At 39.6% G+C, this 25,650-nt stretch overlaps 1 long non-coding RNA gene across 1 annotated transcript in view; it reads right to left on the bottom strand.

The window, feature by feature from the left end:
• Positions 1 to 7,511: 7,511 nt before the first annotated feature.
• The window catches only part of LOC144030873 (uncharacterized), a 41,006-nt gene continuing 22,867 nt past the window's right edge, over positions 7,512 to 25,650 (bottom strand). Inside the window, exons 4-6 of the long non-coding RNA XR_013287383.1 lie at positions 22,572 to 22,746; positions 9,519 to 9,581; positions 7,512 to 7,819 (exon numbers count right to left, since the gene is read on the bottom strand). This is a non-coding gene — a long non-coding RNA (uncharacterized LOC144030873). The remainder of the gene's footprint in view (positions 7,820 to 9,518; positions 9,582 to 22,571; positions 22,747 to 25,650) is intronic.

The raw sequence follows: 25,650 nt of genomic DNA, 5'->3' as shown, positions 1-25,650 counted from the left end.
TTATGACTTAATTTTTGACAAATAATTACAATTCATTCCCATTTAAAGATTTTTTTTCCCCCTCATAAATTATTATTTAAGTTGCAACATTAATCAGGTCAAATTACATGACTAAATTAAGCAAGCTAACAATAATATTCAGTTTTATCATTGCTATCAACCAGTGACGTTCTTAATCGTAGCAGCTAACAGACAATGTCCCATGCATCAGCACACACATACTGTATAGTATCATGTGCTCTCCATTTCCATCTTCTCATTGCTCAGTCGATGCATTGCGTCCCCATGACGACCCGATGGTGTCACATGTCACATGACATGAGGTCATGGCTGTCCGTCCATCTGTCTAACATTGACAGCTGACGTGCAGCCTGCTTTTCTTTCTCTCTCTCTCTTCCCGCGGCATCAGCACTTTCGACGTGATCCAAGGAGCGTGGTGTTGACCTCAGCGGTCGGGAGGGTCGCGGTCCCGCCGGGAAGCTTTCGGGAGGCTGACATAAAGCAGTAACGCTTAACCTTTGCAGAAATACCTCGAGGTCACCTGGCCGGTTTCACACGGCCATGTTCACTCGCATGACAACATGACATTTATAGGGCTGCAAGCTGCAGTTATCAAATATTTTGGTATTCAATATCCTACTGAAAATGATATAGAATAATCAAGTATTTGGATAAATAAAAACATGTTTGCCTAGTAAAAGAACAATTATGAATACGCAAGAGAAAATAAGACATTTCACGTAATGAACGACCTCTGTGTATTGGTATGTGAGATTTTGGGCGATGGGACAAAGTGACCAGAACGAAGTGAGTTTGTCAGCTAAAACAGCAAAAGAGTAAGCGTGGTCTTAGTAATCATTAAGTAAGTAAGTAAGTAATCATTCCAAACTGTCATGCTGGTAGCATCAAAGTGTGTCAAGTCACTTTCGCCTATTAAACTTCCTTTGAAAAGTCAGATGGACCTGCCAACCTATATGGGGCACTCACTTTAGCTGCTAGCCGCTAACGCTTGGAACAAATGCTACATTTTACAATGTCAGTGTAATTAAGGCTGTTTTTTTTTGGGTTTTTTGTTTTTTTTTAGTGTCCTTAATTAGTTAGCAATCGAACATAAGTATTCGGAAAAAAATCATTTTGAAGCTGGCCTTCGCACCATGTTGGCGGCGTGTTCCGTCGTACATATTGCTACAGCTAGCTTGACTGGCTTCCTGACCATGCTCACCAAATAAAGAAGCACCCGAGGCAGAAACAATTCCCTTAATTTTTTTTTTAATCGAGGTGCTCAAATTACTTGAGGACTCATTTCACCCCAAGACATTTCTCATTTTAGCATCAGTCAGAAAAGATGTTCCAATTAACGAATATAATAATGTCAAATTGAAAACATTTGATGGATTCTTGTCAGAGAAGTACAGAAGAACATGCAAACTCTACACAGGGAGGCTGGAGCCTGGATTCAAACCCCCAACCCCAGCATTGTGAGGCAGTGTGCTAATTACTAAATCACTGTGGCACCATTAAAGTACAGATACAAAGTATCGTCAGTTGTTGAGTAATAACAAAATCAGAATGAGGCTGGGATCTGGTGCTTTTGTTTTCATACGAAGCTTTTGTCATCTTGGGTCAAGATTGTTGGACGCTCGTAAAGGCGAGTCAGCGTGTTGGGTACGAGACGTGCCGTGGTCTGGTTTTCTTGCCACGCGTTTGCCGTTGCTGGTGAAAATCAATGGAAGAGCAGCAGATGCATGCCTATGATTATCTGGAAATTTTCATTCGAAGTAATGTTTAGTCACCTCAACGTTTGATGAGTCATTGCGCGTCAGCAATGTACCACACTCACTAAGTGAAAGGGATGATTGTTTAGATAAGGATGTGGTCAACCCTGTTTATTATTTTTAGCACACACATTTTCCCCCTTTATTTGCTGAATCATTTTCAGGACAGGAGCAGGACCTGGCCTAACTTCGTAACCCTGTATTGCCACTCAACTATTCGTTCAGCAGCCATGCAGTTTCGAGCTGTTAAAGGGATACTTTATTTAGCCATTTTTGGCAGTCAAACATTAATATTTTGCCTATAATAAATTTGATATTTTAATTATTTTTCATGTACAATTAGTACCTTTAAAAACACATTTTGCAACATGCCGTCGACTGAAAATGACATCACAAGGACTCAGGTAACCAATCACAGCTCACCTGTTTTCGAGGTTTGGTCATGTGACATTCACAAGCTGAACTGTGATTGGTTACCTGAGCCCTTGTGATGTAATTTTCAGTTGACAGCAAGTTGCAAAATGTGTTTTTAAAGGTACTAATTGTACGTGAAAAATAATGAAAGTTTCAAATTAATTATAGACAAAATCTCAACTTTTTATTGCTACAATGGGCTAAATAAATAAAGTATCCCTTTAAATGCAAATTCAAGTTTCCTGAAAACTAAACAAAGACAATTTCCTGTTGTGTATGTAAAACAACCAGCTTTGCCTTTCGTACACTAGCTTAATGCTAATCCTAGCACATAATGAGAAACGCATATATTTGAACACAAACGGTGGAGCAACACATTTAGAAATCCAATATAACGGCACTCATAGCCAAATATTCTTTATCTTCTGTGAGGAGCTGAGACGAGTTGAGAGAAGCTAAGATGTCTACACTGTACAGTAGTAGTACAGTACAGTATAGCAATCTGTCGGACTTGTACTGCCCCCAGGTGGCCAAGGCGAGCAGCACTAGCACTACAATGGCCATTCAAATGATACAAAATGCAACAAAAACGGTTTCATTCTTTTTAATTCGATTTGATCATGAAATTTACAATTTCATAGCGTGTTTTCATAGCAGACATTTTGTTTTGTCTTTGGGGAAGAGGCTGGAACATATTAATGGTGTTTCAATCATTTGGGGAAATTTGGGAGATGAGTTATTTCAGTTAAGAGTCTGATCACTGTACAAATTAAAGTCATCTCAAAGCACCACTTCAATTAAATAAATAAACTATGCGACCAATTAAAATTCCATACAACCTAACAAATACATACTGCACTATTATTATTTTTTTCAATTCAACCATTCACAACATTATTTTTGAGATCCAAGACAATACAATACAACTTCGGCCTTGACAAAAACAATAATGCACAGTTGTTATTAGCTCTGTCAGAGAACTATTCATTTATTAATACTTTTTTATTTATATATTCTTCTTCCCATTGTTTCTGAAAAAGTTTGACTTGTAATACATTTTTTTTATTGAAAGGAAATCACACTTAATTATACATATTCAAAATATTTCATCATGTTATATATAGTATATATGGGGAGAGCAAAGGTAGTTTTTTTAAAATTATTATTATTTAACTAATTTACTACTACAATTTCACTATATGCATATATTTCTTTTCAGGTAACCAAGTATTATGATTTAGAACTCATCCATCATAGATGATTTGAACGCCACGTAACCATAGTAACAACATCAATGTAAAAGTGACACTTTGTCAAAAGACCTTGAGTGTACAAACATGAATTCAACGCCAACATGGTTGTGTTGTTTCAACGCGTGGCCTTGACGGCGGCGCACATCTGAAACAAAATGGCCTCCAAATGCTGTCACACTTCACACACGCGTCACAAAGACAAACCACCTACCAGAAAGCCTTCACCATCATCATCATCATCATCATCATCATCATCATCATCATCATCATCATCATCATCATCATCATCATCAAAAGAAGTATAAGTATAGTAGAAAGACAAGGACATGTGTAAGTGAGAGTTTTTGGGTGTGTATGACTTTTTTGGTGTGAATTTCAGTGTATTTGATTGTTTATTGGCCAAGATGAGAGTTTTTATGGTGAGTGAGAGATTTTTTATTTATTTTTATTTTTATTTTTATTTTTTTTGGTGTGTATAAAACTTGCCTGAAACAGTTTTGTGTGTGAGTTTCATTGGTGAGTGAGAGTCTTGATTTTGGTGGATGTGAGAGGCTTTTGTTGACTGTAAGGGTTTTATTGGGGTCTATGTGTGAGTTTGGTGAGTGTGAGAATGTTTTTTGGCGGTGAAACTGGGAGTTTTTTTTAGTTTTGTTTTTTTAGTGTATGTGAGAGGATCTCTCTCTCACTTGCTACCCCCCCCTCTCTCTCTCTCTCTCCCAATTCTCCCGGGCACTTTGAGGGCTCACAAGGAAGAGATGACAATGGAAATTTGTACTTGAGCTGCCACCGTAACGGTCCTTCTATTTGTATTTAATAAAGGACAGCAGCTGTTATGAGAATTAAAAGTAAGAAATTTTAGGTTGACAATTAAACCCCAATTTTAAAGGAATACTTTACCAATTTAGCCATTTTCAGCAAGAAAAAGTTAATATTTTGTCTGTAATGAATTTAATAACATTTCATGTACAATTAATACTTTAAGAACACATTTTGCCACTTGCTGTCGACTGAAAATGACATCACGTGTGCAGGGCTCATGTAACGGCCAATCACAGCTCAGGACGATGATTAATTGTACATGAAAAATAATGAAGTGATCAAATTAATTATAGCGAAAGATTTACTGCTGAAAATGGCAAAATTAAGTAAAGTATCCCTTTAAATTTGCCAGTTTGTGAGTGGCTTGGTACAATAACACTCATTGCTATCAATATTAGCTTCTTAGGTTAAAACCATACCTTGTCTTAAAATACTAATTTGAAACCCTGACCCTGGTTTGATACCTTATACATTAAAAGTCTAAGCTAAGCTTGTTTATTCATATTCCTAAAGCAGACATCAAATTTACAACACATCATCATTGGTCCAGTATGAATCAGCATTAAATGTCGTTACTGTCTTGACATATTAAAAAAAATAAAAATAAAAATAAAAAATATTTAATCTGTGATATCCAAAGCACCAATTAGCGTTTTATCAGCTGTAAGCCTGCAAGGGAAAAAAAAAAAAAAATCATGTATTGAATATTAATTCTTTGCAAATGAATGCATGATTTGCTTTATTAGAGAAAGGTCCAAGACACAGACATACAAGATACACAATAATGATATGCAAATATACACACACATCATACAAGAGGCAGTCTACCAATGCTTCCAGATCTGGGACATGCAGGTATTGTGCAGTGCTTAAGACGATGTTTGATAAATATGCAATTATTTCATTATTTGAGTCATTCAGCTTTTAAATAAATTTGTACATCACAGGGATTGACCTTTTCACTCGCACTGGTCCATCTCGCTGTATCGAGAAATAATCTTAGGTCATCATTATTGGAGAAGTTTACTCTGAACAAAGGCGTGCATGAAATTTGCGTCCAAACATGTTGGCTTTTGATATACTGTGCATTGTGTTATCCATCCCTCCATTTTCTATACTCGATCAGGGTGTCGGGTGAGCTGGAACCGAGTCCAGATGACTTTGGGGGAGAGGCGGTGGACATCCTGGACTGTTCCAGGCTCATTTTCACAACCAAGCATTCACACTATATAACAATGGACAATTGCAAATTCAATGAAGCTAATATGCATGTTTTTGGAATGTGAGAGCATGCCGGAGAGAAGGTGGTAATTCTATAAGCACCTTTTAATGCCACAAGCCACCCCAAATTCATCTTTTCGGTTTGCGATAACATGATTCCCGAATCCTCAAATGCAAAACAATGTTTCAATGAAACAACATTTTCAGGTGAGTTCTTTTTGGGGAATTGAAGGTCTTATAACCTTTCCTTTTGTTTGCAGTCTCCATTTTCTAAATAAAAGACTTCCAAGCTTCCACATCTCAAAATTGTTATCCTTATTTTGTTTTCTTGGCTGTGTTGCAATAAATCTATATTTTGTCGCTGGCAGAGCGCTGACACAACTCCCCGCTGATTTGACTCATTTTCATCCTCTCTCCTTCTTTCGCTGACTTTTATTGCTCCGTGGCCAACAGCGCACGTGCCCTCGGCTTGTTGTCTTGTGGGTTTGTTTGGTTTTTTTTGGGTGGGGGGGGGAATTAAATCCGGTGTCGTCGGTTGTCAACATCAGTGTAATACAATGAAACAAACACCAGAATTATATTGGCATGGAAGTAAAATTGTAAGTTTCTATTTTTAAGGAGAAAAGGCAGACTTCCATAAGTTTCATGTCAGGAAATATGTGACAAAAGCTTGTGATTTATAATGTCTGCATGTGTGAGTGTGTGCAGGCAAGACATTGTCACGGTGTTAATAAGCAGCCAACGTGACAGCAGTCTGGCAACCGCCTTTGTGCTCCTTATTTGCCACACTTCTCTCTATTCCGTCTGCCATCTTTGTCTGGCATGTGAAACCATTTTAAGATTAGTGGTCGCCAACCTATGGATTGTCGGCCATACGTGTGGCAAACATGCAATTAAAAAAAATCCTAAGCTAAGTATGGTTTGTGAAATATCTCTATTGAATGAAATGCATTTGTAATTACCAAAATAGTTTAATTGTTAATACATTATGTAGAAGCGCCTTCAAACAGAATTATATTTTCAATACTAAAAAAATTACAGTATAATCATTATCTATCAATTTACATATGCATTTTTTAAATTTTGATTTTCCTGAATAGAAAATACTTTGAAATGCCTCATTCCTGTTCAAAATCGTGTTTTGACATGTTATTTTGTATGAGAACAAAATAAGCAGTTTGTTAGATCTATCTATCTATCTATCTATCTATCTATCTATCTATCTATCTATCTATCTATCTATCTATCTATCTATCTATCTATCTATCTATCCATCCATCCATCCATCCATCCATCCATCCATCCATCCATCCATCCATCCATCCATCCATCCATCCATCCATCAAAATAACCTTGCACCTCAGAAATAGTCACTCTTCAAGACACCCCAAAAATGGCATGTTTGTTCAACCATTAAAATCATCATCATCATCATCATCATCATCAAAGAGAGTAAGCCATTTTCAGCACTTTATATTGATCAATAATTTGTGAAAATTAACACCCACATCTGTGGCCTGACCAGTAGTATAGATTTTTTATTTATTTATTTTTTTAAATATGAATTTAACCAAATTGTGACTTGTGAGGTTTCGGGCCCATGCCAGCGATATATGCGTTCTTATCATGCTGAAAAAATACATAAAGTAAATATGCAAAATGAAATAAGCAAATGCAAATTCTGATATTACCCATCACTATCACTTTAACTAAAACAATATGATAAATCTGTATATAAAAAAACAACTCAATTCCTGATTCCACAGAAATGAATTCTTCAAATCCATAAATAAATCATAAGCAAGACATTCACTCGAACAAATGAAACCAGCAACAATTAATGTGCAAAATTGTATTTTTATTGTAGGAATGTTTTGGTTTTGTTACATCACAGCTAGCTTACCTTCTTCCTACTGAGGCTCATGAATCAGTTGCCGATTATATTGCTAGCCAGAAACCCAGCAGACAATGTAGCTGTAGAATTGTAGCACACAGAAATCTACATTGTATGCCAGGTTCAGGACAAAGCAAATCGATGAGTTTCCAAACAGGAAGCCTTTAAAGAAGGATGGTGGATACAGACACAAGGGCCCCTTGTGGAGATGTGACAGAGAACATCCTGTCTGCGGGAGGTCACAGGATGGAGCGCCCCTCGCCACCGCCTCTCCAATCAGGAGGCTGGCGCCCAATGCGAATGGAACGTAGCGGGAAGCAGGCCGAGCCGCCAGAGACCCAGTAGCCAGATGTAGCTGCTGATTGCTACACAGGATCTACACTGCCTACTGAGCAAGTGACGGCCGGCCGCCGTGCGCAACCGGATCCGGGGGAGAGTCCCGTCTGCGGGGGGAAGAGCAGGGAACATCCCTTTAATACAACTCATGGGGCGCAGCCCGAGGGCGGGGAAGGATATGGGAGATTATCCGCTGACGAACATCTCCAAGCGTGGCATTATCAGTCGCCAGATTCCTGTCATTCTTTCACATTAGCCCCGAGGCTAATGTGGCCGGCTCCAGCGACGACGCATAATGGAGCCACTGAGCCGGTTTGAGTAAAATGTCACGTATAGGTGAAGAGCCCAACGCCGCATACCTGAGAGCTCGTGACCGCCACGTTGATCAAATAGATGGCGGCCAGCTGACGGTCACTTGACTCCAATGTTGCTTTTATTAAGGACCAAATGCGCTGGGCTTCTCCCCAAACGACACACATTCCAGCCATTAAGGCTCTTCCTCCGTCACATTGTCATTGTCACGCTGCAATTTTGTGCCACAATCATGCCAAATGCTGGAATGTCCGAAAGGCTTTCAAGGCTTATAATGGAATGCTATAAGAGGCTAAGCTAACACCGTCAACATTAGCCCCTATAGGAACTCTCCTGTTGTTTTTGTTGTTTTTTGTTTTTTGTTTTTTTTGTTAATTTTCAAATAATTGCTGTGGGAGATACAGTGAACTCTCGCTGTATCACAGATTTTTAAGCAAAAGTTGTTTTTCCACAGTATACATGCAAATACAAATTTAGCGATCAGATCAGAGATTTAAGGTAGCAAAATGTTTGTTCTTGGTCGAACATTTTGTCAAGAAGCATGCACGCTTGACCTCTTATTTGGAGCACGGTGGGAGTGAGAGTGGATTTTTGTTCCTTCAAAATGATATTTGAAGTTTCTTGAATGCGTGACAGTGACATGAGGTGCTCAGTAATACTTTTAAAAACATACATGGGGTTTCACTGGAAATGCTTCTTATTGAAAAATTAGGATTTATTTTCATGTCACTCAAAACAACTTTATTTTTAATCCAAAAACTAGTTTTTGGCATTTTCTAGATGAAAAGAAACATGCAGCATTTGGACATATATATATATATATATATATATATATATATATATATATATATATATATATATATATATATATATATATATATATATATATATATATATATATATATATATATATATATAGCGACCCGACCTCGGATAAGCGGTAGTAAATGGATAGATGGATGGATGGATAATAATAATAATAATATCATTTTTATATATCTATATATAATTTTTTACCGAATAAATATTTGTCAATCTACTGTGGAAAAATAAAAAACTATTGAAGATACATTCTTTTAATTGATGCAATTATAATGTGACGCAGTGAAAATTATGTTGCTAAAAAAAAATGTTTTTTGTTTTTCTCTTTATGTTTTAGACACAAAAAAGAACCTTTGGCGATACATGCTTCTTCTTTTTGATCAGTATTGCTATGAAAGTTGGTATCTATTGCATCGCTGTGGGATAAAAAATCAAATAAAATGTGGGTCTTTAAATGTAGTTTTTAACGTAAAAACAACATTTGACTTTATGGTATGGGAAATAAAACGATTCATGCATTTTAGGTTGGCCATCATGCATTGCAAAGCCAATTATTTTTTTTCTTCAGGTTTTGGATGAAAAGAAAAACAATACAAAACTTGGAAGATACTTATTTGGACCCTAAAAAAATAATTCTTCATCGACAAAATGAGGACACAGGTGGATATTTACCTCTCTTGAAGGCTGTGTTCAACTAACGGCTCTGGGGGGAAAAGCTTCACTGTCTTGCGTGACCTGAAACGAAAAAATAAATAAATAAATACATAAATCAGCCACAATAGGCTCCATTTTTTGTAACGGTTGTAAATCCTGCACGGCACGTGGCGTAACTGAGCGAAGACGAGTGAAATCCGATGTTGCTAATTTTGTCGGTAGATCTCTGAGAGGGAAGCTGCACCGTTGTGGAAATGATTACAGTGAGTTCAATCATGGCCAGTCAAAGTGGCTCCCTTCATTCCCTTGGAATCTCACACGCAAGTTGCGCACGGGTCTTGACATAATGGAAGCACATCTACAGTACTCCATGAAGTGGACAGGTGGAGACCGCCCCGCCACCCCAAATTGTTTGTGTGCCCAACCCACCCCATAGCTGTGCCAGCCAGTGGGATAACAGTGATTCAGAGGCTTTGATGCCCTCGTGTTACATTGACTTTCTGCCACCAAATTGTCATTCCATCAGGCACATCTTCACCCAGCTAGCCTTGCACTCATACGAAAATCAGGATGAGGAAAATAGAGCCCAGTGTGCTAGCATTTGTTAGCAGCATTGCACCAAAACTACTTTGGGCCAAAGAAGAAACTAACTAACTAATTTCCAACATGACTGACATGGCTACTTGTCCTTCAGCAGTGAACTAGAAGAAAATGAATACTGAATGGGATACAACTGAACTTGGTGCTTGTCTGTTTCTTTTGTTAGCATCAAACGTTTACAGATTCTCACTGTCAAATGAATAGAAACAATCTCCATTTTCTTTTGTCTACAAATGTATTCTTGTTGACAGTTGTAAACATTTGATGTTTCCCAAACACTGTTTTGCTCGTCTCCCCTAAAAACACGTTTTTTGTCAATGTTTTCAATAAAAAGAAAAAAGAAGTCACAAACTATGGCTACGTATGCCTTACAATGTTGTATTAAACATGTCGTCAGCGTTACAGGTTCAGGTGTGATATTAACTCGACCAGATCGTCACGGTTGAGTTTGCTCTCAGGAATGAGAGAGATAAGTTTCTAATCTCTGAGCTGCGTCTTATCTCGGACTTTTCTTTCCATGCTTTGGTGATGCTGACACCTTTGCCGTGCCGGCACATGAAACTATCCCGTTTTTTTCCACTGGAAGTGCGGAGTGGAGTCGCGATAGCGGCCTGAGGTCAAGGTTCAACGGGAGAAGAGAGGAACTAATACAAACATGTATTTCTAAATACTTAAATACGTTTATTTATTTATTTATTTATTTTTTTAGCTGAAATGCATAGATAGTATTGTTACAGTTTTAGGATATACATTAAAAATAATACATTAAATAACATATACATATACATTATTAATAATAATAAGAAGAAGAATTATTTCTCTCTCTCTCTCTCTCTCTCTCTCTCTCTCTCTCTCTCTCTCTATATATATATATATATATATATATATATATATATATATATGTTTATATATTTAGATATCAGGCAACCAGTTCAGGGTGCACCCTGCCTACTATTTTTTTTTTAAAACTATTTTTCCTGCTTCATCAAAAATATTTTTCTTAATTTATCCAATAATTTTAGGGGTGAAAAAGATGAAAAAGGAGATGTTTTCTTTTTCTTTTTCTTGTTCTTCTTCTTCTTCTTTTTTTTTTTTTACAATTCACAGCTATTTCTTTCATATAGTCATACTATTGTGTGCTTCTAATATCAATTTTGTTTCACTGCTGTAAAAACAGGAGATTAACAAATGCTTATTTTATGAAAGCAATAATGTCAAATTATTAACTCATTATCCTAAATTTTCTGAAATATAAGTGGATAAAAAAGGATAAATTTTGTATTGACTTTTTTTGCCCCCCTGAATAGCCAGTTTAAAAATAAAATAGTTGATACATATTTCTGGACTGGCCAGCTACTGTCCATTTTGTTTATGAGACCAGCATTTTTTCAGGCTACCCTGCAAACATTTTTTAGAAAAATAAATGCAAGAAAGAAGGAATGAAAGAAAAAAAAACAAAAAACTTTTTTTTAGGTTAAAAAACAACAACAACCTGCAAATACTTGGAGATTCCATTGGACAGTGGTGATATTCCATCCCAGACTTATTTATTTATTTATTTTTGGTAACATGAATAAGCTACTCGAGACGATCAAAAACAATAGGAACAGCTTTTGTGATGCACTGCAAGCTGTACACTGGGGAGGGGCGGGGCCAGGCGTGCCATTCCATTCCTGCCTGCACTGGGCAAGTCTATTCCTAGAGTGTGGTGAATGGCAGTTGATGTGGCTTTCCTCTGAGCTGCCTGGAAGATGACTGGGCCTGACCACATCCACATTCGCACACGCAGACACACATGCATTCACAAAGTGACAACTGCTGCGAACACGCACACACACGCACGCACACGCGCGCGCGCACACACACACAAGAGCAGCACATTGTGGGGGAAGTGAAGAGGAAGTGAATCAGTACCCTGCCTAAGCCTCAAAGTAGGGGGTGACCGCTGGACAAGAATGCGTGTGTGCAAGCGTACGTTGCATTTTTGTTACAAGTGACACTGGTTGGTGTGTGTGCGTGTGTGTGTGTGGGTGCGTGGGTGTGTAGGATGTGTGAGCTGGGTGTGGATGCATTCCCTTTCTCTCTACTGCGTGCGGTACACATATAACTCCGCTGTTTAATCTAATGGGAGGTAACCGACAATCGGGAGACACGATTGTGGAGTTACAATAATACCACGTGGCATTCTATTCAATGCATTGAATAATGACACATCTACTATTCATTCATTATTTTTAGGGAATGTTCTTAACTCCTTTTTTTTTCACGCCAGTGTTTTATATCTACTTGTATATGAGAGTAATTTAACAATACCTGTGCAGATTGCAGATACAAGATGCACTCCATTTTGACAGAACTGTTTCACAGTGCGATCAATTCCACACCATCAACCACTTAATCATACAGAAGTCCATCCTTCCATTTTCTTAACCGCTTGTCCTCACAATCGTCGCGGGGGTGCTGGAGCCTATCCCAGCTGGCTTCAGGCAGTAGGCGGGGGACAGCCTGAATTGGTTGCCAGCCAATCGCAGGGCATAATCATAAAGAAGAGAAAAATATAACAGTAAGCTTAATACATTTATATTGTTTGCATTTAAAATGTGTGAATATAGGATGTAACAATTCATATAGTTTCATAGTTGCTACTATACAATTGCGTCACAGCTTTGTTTGCGTCTCAGCCCTCTGAAATGCTTCAGACAACTGAGACAGACACACTACACACTCGCACCGTCGCTGGAAACACGCAACCGAGTGGGCACAAAGGCGAAAGCGCAAGTACTGGCCCAGAGGTCACAAACAGAACCGGAAACAAAGCTGTTGTGTGAAACCCGGAATTCGGAAGTCCCGCCTCCTCCACTGCATATAGCCCATTACAAACCATCATAAAGTGCCAAGGTTGAGAATATTCTCAGTCATCCTGCTCATATTATTCTCAGGGCATTGATTCGGTTGCAACTGGACTGTTCTGGTTGTCTTAGAAAACGTTTCGCCTCTCACCAGAGCAGGCTTCATCAGTTCATGTACATAAGCCAGATAGGATTTCTTTATGAGCAAGGTGTCAATAGGCCAGTGCTCTCCCAATCCACATAAAGAAGACCTAAGTGTAACGTACCATTGTGTACTTCATAAAATTATACCTGAATGGGGTAGACAGTGTTCCCTCGTTTTCCGCTGAGGTTAGGTTCCAAAAAATACCCGCAATAAATGAAATTCTCACATTTCTCTCTTGTTTAAACATTCTCAATGTTCAAACCTTAATAGTAATAAATAATAAAATAATAATTGTTATTGGTGGTATCGTGGAAGCATTTGTAACACAAGACTTGGTTTTGGGGAACAGCACAACGAGTCCAAAATACAAATGTGGTTTTCACTGTTGAATGACATGACAATAACCCATTTGAGACCTCCAAATCGCAGACATTCAAATTTGACTCAGGATTGATATTTTTTGGATAACAGTTTCTCTCTATACACTAAAAGTGGGTACATGTTAAAGTGTGAGTTTTAAGTGTGGAGTTTGAATGAGACAGTAATGATGGAACACAGCGTGCAGACACACGCTTCATAACATTTACTACACAATTTATGCATTGTTAGCCGCAGCCATAGAATATTTGCTAACTAAAATGCTAAATTAAAATATATCTTCGTGTGACACAATGACACATCAGCGCAGACCCGTAACCAGAAAGAAATTGTAGGGGGGGCATTACCTTTTTTTTGGGGGGGGGCACACTTTCTCAACCTAAATCAAATGTTCATCAGGTTGAACAGCGGCAACTGCAAAAGTGTTCAGAAATATTTTCTGTCACTTAAAAGCGGCAGTTCATTCTGAAATCTCAAAGACAAACTGAAAAAAAAATGTGTAGTTCATTTTGCATTTATTCAACTCAAAAGTTCATTTGAAACAAATCCACTCTTCACTTCTGTAAACAACTATGTCCGAATGAATGACTCTGTGACCCAGCCCCTTCTATCTGGAATTGGCTAGCAGTTGCCTTCATTTGCGTGTTGGATTAGGGCTGTACGATATGGACAAAATTTCCTTTCATTTTTGCCAGACATCTCTCTTCTTTGATCTTTGACTCAGCATGAGACTTCACATCATTTTACTTTTTTTTATGGTGCCTTCTGTATTTTGTGTTATTTTATTTATATACTTATAAAGAATATTTTTTTTTTAGTATTTTATTTGCGTGTATACTTATCTACTTATATTTACTCGAATTAATTGTATTTTGTGTTATTTTTAGGGCTGTCAAAGTTAAAGCATTAATAGATTAATTAATCACAGAAAATTGTCGCATTAATCACGTATTAACGCAGATTAATCGCACTATTTTTTTTTTTACCGCACTTGAGCCTTGAACGTAACCGCGGATGGTTACATTGAAGGCTGCGCAGGTCCGTGATTAGGTCAATGCACGGCATTTCCTACGCCTGTTGTTCCAAAATGAGCGGAGTAACTCCAGTTGGTGTGCTCGGTGGTAAATTTCGCTTTAAAAAACACCCCAATAGATAGATTTAGATAAAACAAAAGTAATTTCCGTTTAATTAATAATTGCTTAATTGCACCCAATTGATATGATGCTGTTACGTTTTGAACAATACACGCATGCATGCAATTGCGTACATGCATTTAATCAATGTTTGCAAATGACATTCAGATAATAAAATGCGTTAATGTCAAAATATTACGGTATTTTGTATTTATTTTATATTAAGCAAATAATTTAGCTGATTAATCGTGATTAATCAAAATTAAAAAGTGTGATTAATCAGATTAAAAATTTGAATCGTTTGACAGCACTAATTATTTTATTTCACTTGTGTCTACTAAAAGACTAATTTCTATTCCATGCACAGCACTTTGTATGCAGCAATGGCTGTTTTAAAGTGATTTAGAAATAAGGTTGAGTTATGTCGATGATATACAGAAACAACATATAGGTTCAGTGAAAAACTAAGCAGAATATCAATCCAAAAGGATGTGTAAAGTGCTGTTTTTTTAATTAGAACTTAGTGACATTCATCAACTTGAACAAACTTGGCAATAAAAAAAGAGAATTCAACTCACATTGTACTGCAACTGCTTTAGTGATAAATAATTTTATGCTCCATAGTTGTTGTTGTGTATGTGTGACTGCTTGGGTCTGTTAACAGCATACTGTGTATTGCTACAATTCATCCGTGCCGTGTGGCTTGACTAATTAAAATAAAAGTTTGACACTCACTTGTAAACGTAACCAGTGGACTCAGGATTCCCATTGATATCAACTGTGTCATCCTGGATCAAGGTTTGGCATTTGGTGGCTTCCATTAAAGCGGCACGACGTGCTCACTGCTCAGTCTTTGTGCCAGCGCCAGCCGACAAATGCGCACTATCTACCCGGAAGTAGATTTGGCTAAGGCACGTCTGCAGAGCGCGCGTCTCCCCCCCGCCCCACCCCATCCCTCCTGATCCTGATTGTCATTGGCTCGCTTAGTTGTCAATCACAGCCAAACTTGAAAGGAGGTATGTGGTTGGCTGGCACGCCATGCTTTACTTAAAACAGAAGGCACAAGTTTACGTGACTGATAGGACGAATAGTTGGTGAGTCATCTTGCTAGGGCGGGCACGGCTGACTGACAGGGCGGGCACGGACCCCCAAGGCCCGCCCATGGCGACGGGTCCGCGTCAGCGTTAATGTTGGTTAAACTGAGAGTCAATTCTACAAAGTGCTCTCAAGGACTCCCACCAGGCCAGTAACCAATAAATCAGATATATCAACAATGAGATATTCAGGTCCACTAGAAGCCGACTGGTAGAAAAAGTATTACAAAGCCCTTTTCTGTTGCCCAGCCAAAGAGTTTTAGCTAGTATAGTCGATCAAGCAGATGGTTGCTGCCACACAGGCTGGTGAAGTCTGTTTTCCTTCTCTCTTGTGACACTGCTTTTAAATGCCTCGCAGTAAAACTGAACCCAGAATGCTTCCAAGTGGTGGTCTTGAGAGTCTCACATCAGGCCAGAGCCAAGGAGAGTCTCCAGAGGGAGCCCCTTCCTCGTACCCCGGACTGCAGATACCCCTTTCCGGGCCCTTCCAGTGGGCTGGACTGATGGGAAGGAGCTGGCACGTAGACTGAGGAAAAGCAAACTTCTTCCTTTAGCTGCTTCAGGCCTGGCAAACGCGAAAGGAAGCCGAGTGAGGGCAGGAGCAGGGATAGAAACACACGCTGAGACGAGCGATGGTCAGATCGGCAGTCACGAGAAACTCCTGTGTTCCCCGTCACCTTTTGGGGGGGGGGTCACAGTATTTTACGCTGGGACCAGCAGTGCACTATGGCAGCTATAAATCTGCTTGATTAGGCTCAACACAAGGCATCGTGGAGGCTTTAATGCTATAATGCACGCTCTGTTTGCAGCGCCATAACCTGGCTGCCCATGCCTGACCTGCCCCCACCCGGAATGCTAACACCACACTGATAAATGCACCTTAGAGAACCTGGACAGTCGGTCCGTTTACATGGGTACTTTATTCGAGCTATGACAGCGCAGTGGCCACAGAACGTGAATGTCACTGTAAAGCTTGTCAATCTTTGCTGATCTACGTCAACATAAATATCTTAGATGAACTATGACATCTTGACTATCTTGCTCAAGCTAAGATAATGTAAAAAGTCAATCAGTAGAACTATGACAATACAAACATCTTTGTTGCATTAGCAAGGCTACGACAAAGTGAATGAAATTTCTTTCCAAGCTACAATAACATGAATTTCTTACTTGAGCTTTAAACTACGTTAACGTCTTATGTGAGTTACAAACACATGACACTACGACAGCATGTTTGTTTTACTGATCTTCATCAACAGATATCGCTAATGCTAAATGTTATCTGACAGTTCAGCAGCGCTAAACAAGTCAATGCACTCTCCATTATCCAACGTTTTTTGCTCTGTCCCAATAGCTATTGGAAGCTGGCTGTGTCGTATACCTTCACATTGTAACACTGGAAATATATGGAAATATATATGGAAATATAGGCTATATATAATATGGGAGCTTGCGTTGTCGGACCGGCAAGTGATGACTGTGGTAGATAGTAGGACTACATTTCCCATGATTCTTAGATGCAAAAGCAGGAAGTAGTTCTGGTCAATGTCTGGTCGCGTTTAGGTGCAGATGTGAATGAGAATGCAAATGTGAATTTGGAAGTAAGTAGGAAGGATTTTAACAGTTAAATTCTCCCTTAATGGGTTCTCCTATAAATCGCTATGACAACTGTTTGACTGACATGCACATGGAAAAAACGGGGCCTGTGTAATATTGGGACAACACAATGAGGTTGGCGAACTCCACATCATGTGGGACCCAAGGTTCAGAAAGGAGACTGTCCCGGTCAAATTGGACGTCTGGTCACCTTAATTTACCCATCCCATCAGGTGGTCTTGAACCTTATGACATCATTGCAACATTATTTCAGCTCGAGTGCACGGCACGTCTCTCTGCAATCACCCTTCTTGCGTACTGCGACGCGACACGACGTTCTGTCCTCGTGCCCCTGCAGCACTTATACAATGAATAGTCAATAGTGAACTGAGCATTACTAAGTGCAGTGTGAAAAGGCCTTTACTTGAACTACAATAACACAAACGCTTTAGTTAAGATCCAACAATTTAAATGTCGACCAAACAAAATGTCTTAGTGACAGTGTAAATATCTTCAAAGTGGACCTCTTTGATCTGAACGGAATAACGGCAATGATACGCATGAATACCTTTAAAATATAACATAAATCTGTTCTGTTCAAATCTGAGCCACGGACAGTTTCATTTCCTGTCCTTCAAGGTCTACAGGACTACAACTTTTAACTTGTGCAAAGAAGTTGGGGAAAAAAAATCTTTGGAAGCAATCTTTAAGAACATTAATGGGGCTTGAGGAAAAACATTAAACTCACTCATATCGGCATGTTCGCTCATGCCCGGTTAATTGTTGAGGAGAAAGAGGAGAATAATCCATGACTGCTCATATTGTGCTTTTGTTAGACTCAGCTGTAGCCTCACAAGCTTTTTGGGTCGTTTTGAGTGACAAATTGCACCCGTGTCAGCTGGCCTGCTTGTGCCGGTAGACAGGTATAGGTGGTTGTCAGTTTCCAAATAGATGTGATGGGAAGCTATGTTCCATTTTAGCTTCCTTGTAAAGGGCCTTGATGGTATCAAGTTAGACTACTGGACTGACAACTTTGATTTTTCAGACTAACGCCTTCATTTGCATCGTAAATTGGTTTTACATTACGTGAGCCAATTTATTTATTTCGTTATGTGATCCAATTGGGACTTACATGGAATTAAATATCCAATGATCTGAATCAAGCCTCAATTATATGTGGCTAAAAATTAGATATGATTTGGAGTTCTACCCATGTGAGTGCATTGCAAACGGACAGATCGCATTGTCCGTGTCAGCTGGATTGTTGAGTGTAATTTTTCATTTGAAAGGGAAATTGGGTGTTTTTTGGGGGGAGGAGCTGGAACATATTAATTGCATTTCCATTGTTTTTAATGGGGAAAGATGATTTGCCATACAAGCTGGTCACAAACCAAATAAATGTCTATCTTAAGGCACCACTGTCACATTTTCTAATCCCATAATCCAAGTTTTTCAGTCCCCAAGAAATTCTTTTTTTTTTTTTTTTTTGCATCACGTGCAACAGTCTGTAACAGCCCAGGTGCCAGTGTGAACCTGATCAGCAGGCATCACAGCTTGGTGGCGACGTTCCGGTCGTCTCGTATGCTATCTAGGTGAGTGCAGTATCACGACTGACATGCTTCCACTTTGTATAATCAACCTGGCTGAGTCACGCCGTTCACTGATTACCTTCAGAAAACAAAAGGAACACCTTAAGAACAGGCCGCCCATTTATCCTACTTTTCCATGACGTGCATCCGCCATGGACACACACACACTTGAACGCACCGCTTATTGGAATTCAGAGTGGGGACCAGGTAGGGGAAGCTATGCCCATATATGAGCATAGGAGGAACCGGGCCAGGTGTGTGCGCACACACAGACAAAGTGTAACCGTGACGTCGCCGCTGAGCTCTTAACTCCAGCCTGAGAACGGCGTCCTGCTTTGTTGCTGTATAAACAAATGCGGCGTTACGCGGCCAGCGAAGTGAGAGAAAGTAACGAGGGAAGGAATGAGCACCAGTTGACATTGTTCTGCTGCTGAGCACACTTTTACTTGCATAACTACACTGGGGGGGGGGGCTTTTTGGCACGTCTGGAAGACATGACCTCCGTGACATCCTTCAGCGCTTGCGTGTGTCAATGAGAGGAAAAATGTGGGTCAGATGAAAGGCTGCCACAGGTAAATTATGGCTTGATTGTTGAAATGCGATGACTCAACAAAGTCAACATAGCAAAATGAGTATGTTTAACAACGCCGTAGTTAAAACAAAGAAGTCATTAAAACATAACAGGACTGCTTAGATGTCTTCAGAAAAATTCACAGGAAACTTCCTTTTTACGTTTTCAACTTGGTCATCTTGTGTCTGCCTTTAAAACTTAAAATTGCATGTGAACGCTGTTGCTAGCCAAAACAGCAGCACCTACTGAGGTGTGTAAACAGTCTTCCAGACAAATTATGAATTAAAGTGTGGAAGTTTGTGAGTCCGTACACATTATTAAAGTATTAAATATTTTCCAGTAGACTCTTATGTTTTGGTCACTCCACAATGTTGTGTAACACTTATTTGTTTCATCCAGAATGCCTTAATTTTTTTCCCCCATAACAGTCATTTTATTTTATTTATATATAAATATCATACACATAGATATTGTTTAATATTATTCTAATACATTACATTCAGTATTACTCCCACTAGACTCCACGCATTTGTATTTGAGGAACTAAATTCCCTGTCCACTATATTTCTGGACGGAGTGTCCTTTTAAAAAAAATAAAAAAATAAAAAAATGCATAATAATTCAATAAAGTATAAATCATATTATTATTAATCCTAGGAATGCGTCATACCAGGTATTGGTATCGGGCCGATACTCAGCCTAATTTCAAGGCATTGGTTCTCGTGACCCTCTTGTGGCCGTTGTACAATCACTAACTAGAAGAAAAGAAAATTGTTATTAATTTCATGCAATTTTACGGAAAAATGCTATATTGGCAGACATAAATCTTTCTTTAATTAAAATGATCTGTCATTGTATTTCGGGGGGGGGGGGGGGGGGGGGTTATGTATCAAGATATAGTGGTATTGGTGCTTGGTATCAGTGACTACTGAAGAGTTGAGTATTCGTACTGGAATTGATTTTTAAAAAAGTGGCATTGAACATCAATACACACACATGCACATTAGTCAAAGCCAAAATTCATCGCACTGTGGTCACACTTTGAATTAAAGTCTTTTTTCTATTGCTTTGTAAAATGTAGGCCTATTCACTGTGGTCAACATCTGAATTTTAAATGATCATTTTATCATCATTTTTGAGGAACTGCTTTTCATTTATGTCCTCAGAGGGCCATAATAAATTCACAAAATATAATATGATACAACCATATAATCATGCATGTTTTGGGACTTTTTGTGGTTTTATTTGTTTTTTAGAATTGTGTGGCTGTGGCTTTCCCACTTTTGATCTCAAGCATTCGCACAGCTTTATTGTCAAAATGTGCAAAATGAAGAAATGAGCAAATACTGCATCACCTAACATGTAATAATAATTTTTCCTTCGTTTCATTTCTTGCTGTAAAATTATTAATTATTTTTGCATATTTTAGAGCCATTACGACAAAATAATCCAAGTGTATAAATTGATATTTTCCTCACCCCTTGCACCTCCCTGAATGTGACTGCAGGAAGGCGTCAGTCCTGCTTCCTGCCTAGTAGGACAGGGCAGGGTTCATTCCATAAGGCAGTGTTGATAAGGCGAAGGAGAGGAGGGAAGGAACAGGGGACAGATTCCACACTAATCTCATTGAAATTCCCGCGAAGCATCTCACCGCCAATTTCCATCGACGTGGACGCTTATCAAAGTGCTTAGACCGTAGATCACACACATGACAACGCAATGTGTGGAATTCCAATGATAGCCTGACGTGAGCTATATTGACAAAACCGTAACATTCCGACTCCATTGAAAGTTTGCGGGAACGAAGTAAACACATTTTAAAATGAGAAATAATATTTACCCATCTAAAGAATTGCTGAGATTAGGATTTAATATTGAAGACAACATCTGTTTGTTCTGTAACAGAGATATGAAACGACCATGTCCAATAGTTAAACTATTCTGGGAGATCACTCCTATGTTCACTTCATTTCCAGCCTCTTTATCCAGAGATCACATAACTTTTGGACTCAAAACAAGAATGAGGAAATATCTACGAACCTCATTTTATGTAAGGCAAAATACTTTATTCATAAGAAAAAGTTTTAAAGATCTAACCCCATTTTTCAAAATTTTGCAAACGAATTTGAATATTAAGTCTTGAAAATTGATTAAAAGACCTAAAGTACAAATCATACGCAATATTTTGAAGAAATTCCCTTTTGTGTTGAGTTGAATATGTCCTGATTTCATTTCTGTAATGTCATTTAATTATTATTATTTTATTTATCGTTTTATGTCGGCCTATATAATTTACAATTGTATGTAAACATTGTATGTTTGATGTTTGGATTTTTTTGTGAACTACTGTTCCCATGGCAGTTATTGTTGATTTGGATTGAAAATTGATTTTTGCCAAGCGTGTATGTCTTAGTGCAAATAAATAGTGAAAAAAAAAGCGACAACTCGCGATTAATTGCAGTTGTCGGAGTCACTATGAGTGTGAGACGTTTGCAAGAACAACATCAGAGAGCATGCAAACACATAAATAGACACACAGTGGTGGTCAGCTGATGATTAAGCCCCCCGCTGACCCTCACAAAACAAAGCCCAAACACAAGCACGTCAAACCTCGGCATAGCCAATCAAGAGCCGCGTCCATTCATAGAGCCCGCGCTGTGCGATATGACAAGCCCTCCTCCTCCCTTCCGCCTCCTACTCCAGCCGCTTCATTCATGCCGCCACCGCCGGCGAGCAGAATGAACGCTATGTGTGTCAAACCAAGGCAAGAATGAGAGAGGGGAGGGCGGGGGGTGGGGGCTGTTTCAGCATGACCGAGAGAGGAAGCGGCACCTCCATCTGTGGCGCGTCGAAAGCCGGAATCAGCTCGAGCGCTCAATGTCACCCACTACACCGGTCATATGATTAACTAGAATCAAAACGCGATTGTGCCAACCGGAGAAAAAAAAAAAATGACAGCTGAACCATTCTTGGCCCCCCAACCCTCAATTTGGAGACCAATGTAAAGTTTAACTTAGAACATATGATAGCCATCAACAGCAGCATGCACACGCAAGTCTGGGAACTTTTTAACCCCCTCCCCTCATTTTTTTTTTTTTTTTTTTTTTTTTACTTACCCACGCTTCTGCCTCTTGGCCACTTGCGGAATGAAGGGGGGACCCCCCCACATCCTCCTCCCCTCCTCCTCTTCCCCAGTCTCCTCCGAGAGTCCTTCATTTCATACTGTCCCGGTGCTGTCCCGTGCTCCTCTGCCTCCGATCGGGATTCCGGCGTCACTCTTTAAACTTTTGCCTGGTCCATCAGTGGGCGAGAGAGGAGGAGGAGGAGGAGGAGAGAGAAAAAGAGAGAGAGAGAGGAAAGACGCGATTGGGTAACAAGTTCTCACCCACATCCTCGCTTGGACAAATCACACACTCTCACTTTCTAAAAAAAAAAAAAAAAAAAAATTCTTCACTCGTCCGCCTTTTATTCCTGCTGTTGCATTCTTCTCAGTGTAATCAGTAACAGGCCAGTGACACACACACACACATATATATATCAATATATGGTAGCGTGTGCGCATGCGCGCGTTTGTGTGTTCCGCGTGTCCCTCTGGGCTAAAGGTGCTTTCCCAGCGCTCTGGAGTCATCACAGCCGTTAGAACTCCACGAGCCAAAGTAGCGCTATCACATGTTTCCTCTCTATCTCCCTTGCTCGGCCCCCCAACACACACTGTCTCTCCACACACACATACTCAGGATCAGTGCTGCAGCACTCTCTTTATAGCGTGGCTCTTCAAATGAAGGGGAAAAAATGGAAATGGGGGTGGGGGTGGGGGGTGTTGAGGGGGTTCTGTGAGCAAGCGAAGGGGAGTGTCTTGTTACACAGCTCTCAATTGAGGTTAGAGAGAGGACATCCATTGAGAAAAAAAAAGACAGAAGGGAAGACGAAGGAGGAGGAAGAAGAAAAAGAGGGGAGGGGGTAAATTGTGTGAGTGCGTTTGTGTATCGTCAGGAAACCCCCGGCAAAGAGCTGGGACGCCTGTGGAAATGGACCTGAAGGGTGGAGAGCGACATAAGAGGCTGGGGTCTTCAGCCACTAGAACGACACATTAGTAGAGATCTCCACCAAGGCCAAATGATCCCGAGATTTAAATCAGCACCAAATTGTACAAGATGAACATCTTCACTGATGACCAGCTCCTGAATTTTGTCATTTGGATTAATGAGATTTTGAAGTATTCGAAGTAGTTGTGCTACATAAAATGGCACTATTGCTGCTGCTGCTTTTCAAACTCGCGAATGCAATATAGTCTCACTGCCAGATGTTGTGAAAATCTTCATTGATTTGTGACATCTGTCTACTGATGTAAAACTGGAATTTCCCCATTGCGGGACTTATGAAGTATATTGTATATTATTCTATTGTAGGACAAAAAGTTACAGCATGTTAACTGTCTTTCAACAGATTTTGACTGTTTACATTCAGGTTTAAATCAAAATTCCTGTTTACGTTTGTGAGCGTACCACTTATATAGATATCCCGATCTAAACCCTGACACACGGATAACGTCATTATGCAAATAGACACATTTTTGTTTTTAACATTCTATAGAATACATTATATTCATGTCACTCACCACATTAATAAATTAGTCAATTTCCTCCTTGCTTCAATAGTGTCATTCTGCCCTGCGTCGCCATGTTTGTTTACCTCTGCTTGTGTATTTCCAGTGGGTTGCGTGCCAGATACACAGACTAATATGCAGGCACACATATATGTGTGTATATACACACACATTTTGGCATTTTCATAAATAACGTGAAAACGCAACAGAGTAATTGGTTGTCAATGTAAGGCTCGCTTCGTGAGTGGCAACATAAGATGGCTGCTGCGTACAAATACTTGTATATATATAATATAAGAATCTAAACTCTAAAATATTTGTTTTTGTAATGTTGCCAAACAAACAAACAAACAAACAAACAAACAAACAAACAAACAAACAAACAAACAAACAAACAAACAAACAAACAAACAAACAAACAAACGCTAAACAGTTGGACTCCAAGCCACACTTCTTACTTGATCCGAGTAAAGTAGTGACATCATTAAAAGACACACGAGGCGACCACAGCGCCTGAATAGGAAGTAGCTTACAACACGGGCGGAGGTCCCTGCCATGTGTTGACCTGAGTACAACCCTGGTCCTCGCCTCTGTTGTGGCCCCCCCATCCTCCGCCAGCCTTCACTTACTTCCTGCCATTGTACCCCCACGCACGCCGTGGCTGCCAACCACACCTATCGAATAGTGCGGACCCTCTCCACACCCTTACCCACCCTTCTCCACCCACTCGCTGGCTCTTGGGGGTTCAGGGCGGAGGGCGGGAGTTTCAAACCTCCAGGAATGACATAGCAAGTCGCTTACTCACAGGAGGTCGTGTGACTCATCAAAGGCAATGCTGCTGCACCCATGTTACACACACATTGCCACACATACACACTTCATTCATAACTTTTAAATACACTCCCTGACTCACTTCCCAGGACATTTGACCCAAATAGCCGGAGTTCTTTTCCAGCTAAAAGAACAAGTCCCAAGCTATGAATTCCATCCGAATGTTTACACCTCACCCAATTGAGACAGATTTTTTTTTTTCAAAGAGAGAATTACGCTTGTTTCCCACCCTGGCTACGATGAGCTCATGTGGCTGTGGAGGTCCCGACCCAATGTGTAGCATCATGATCTTATATCATCTTTGTCGCCCAGAATAACAACAATGTGACATAATGCTTCTCACAAACACCCCCCCACTCTTTCCCAATAATGCTAGTGTAATCTTCGGCTACGCGATAATCACACATCACAGAACTGGAAGAATCTACTCCAATTGAGTTGGTCTAAATCTTATTTTGGCTTGGTCTAAGGCTCAGCAAAGTGTTGTTGGTCGAGATCTTGTTAAAGGGGAAGTCAACCCCCCCAAAATTTCTTATCATATGTTCCATTCAGCCCCACTAGTCTAATATAGTATTCTGGTTAATATTGTGTTAGTGTAATATGAGTTAAGCAGCAAAATCCAGTAGTTTATTTATTTATTTTTTTAATCTATCAGAAAGTGGTCATTTTGCCAATTGTTGTCAAGTGAAAATGACATCACAGTTGCTCAGGTCTCAGGTAACAACAACCAATCACAGCTCAGATTCAGAAAACAGGTG

This window comes from Festucalex cinctus, chromosome 11 (genome assembly GCF_051991245.1).
Source record: "Festucalex cinctus isolate MCC-2025b chromosome 11, RoL_Fcin_1.0, whole genome shotgun sequence".
NCBI classification, from domain to species: Eukaryota; Metazoa; Chordata; class Actinopteri; order Syngnathiformes; family Syngnathidae; genus Festucalex; species Festucalex cinctus.
Note: the sequence above shows the minus strand (reverse complement) of the source record. Positions and strands in the feature narration are given on the sequence as shown.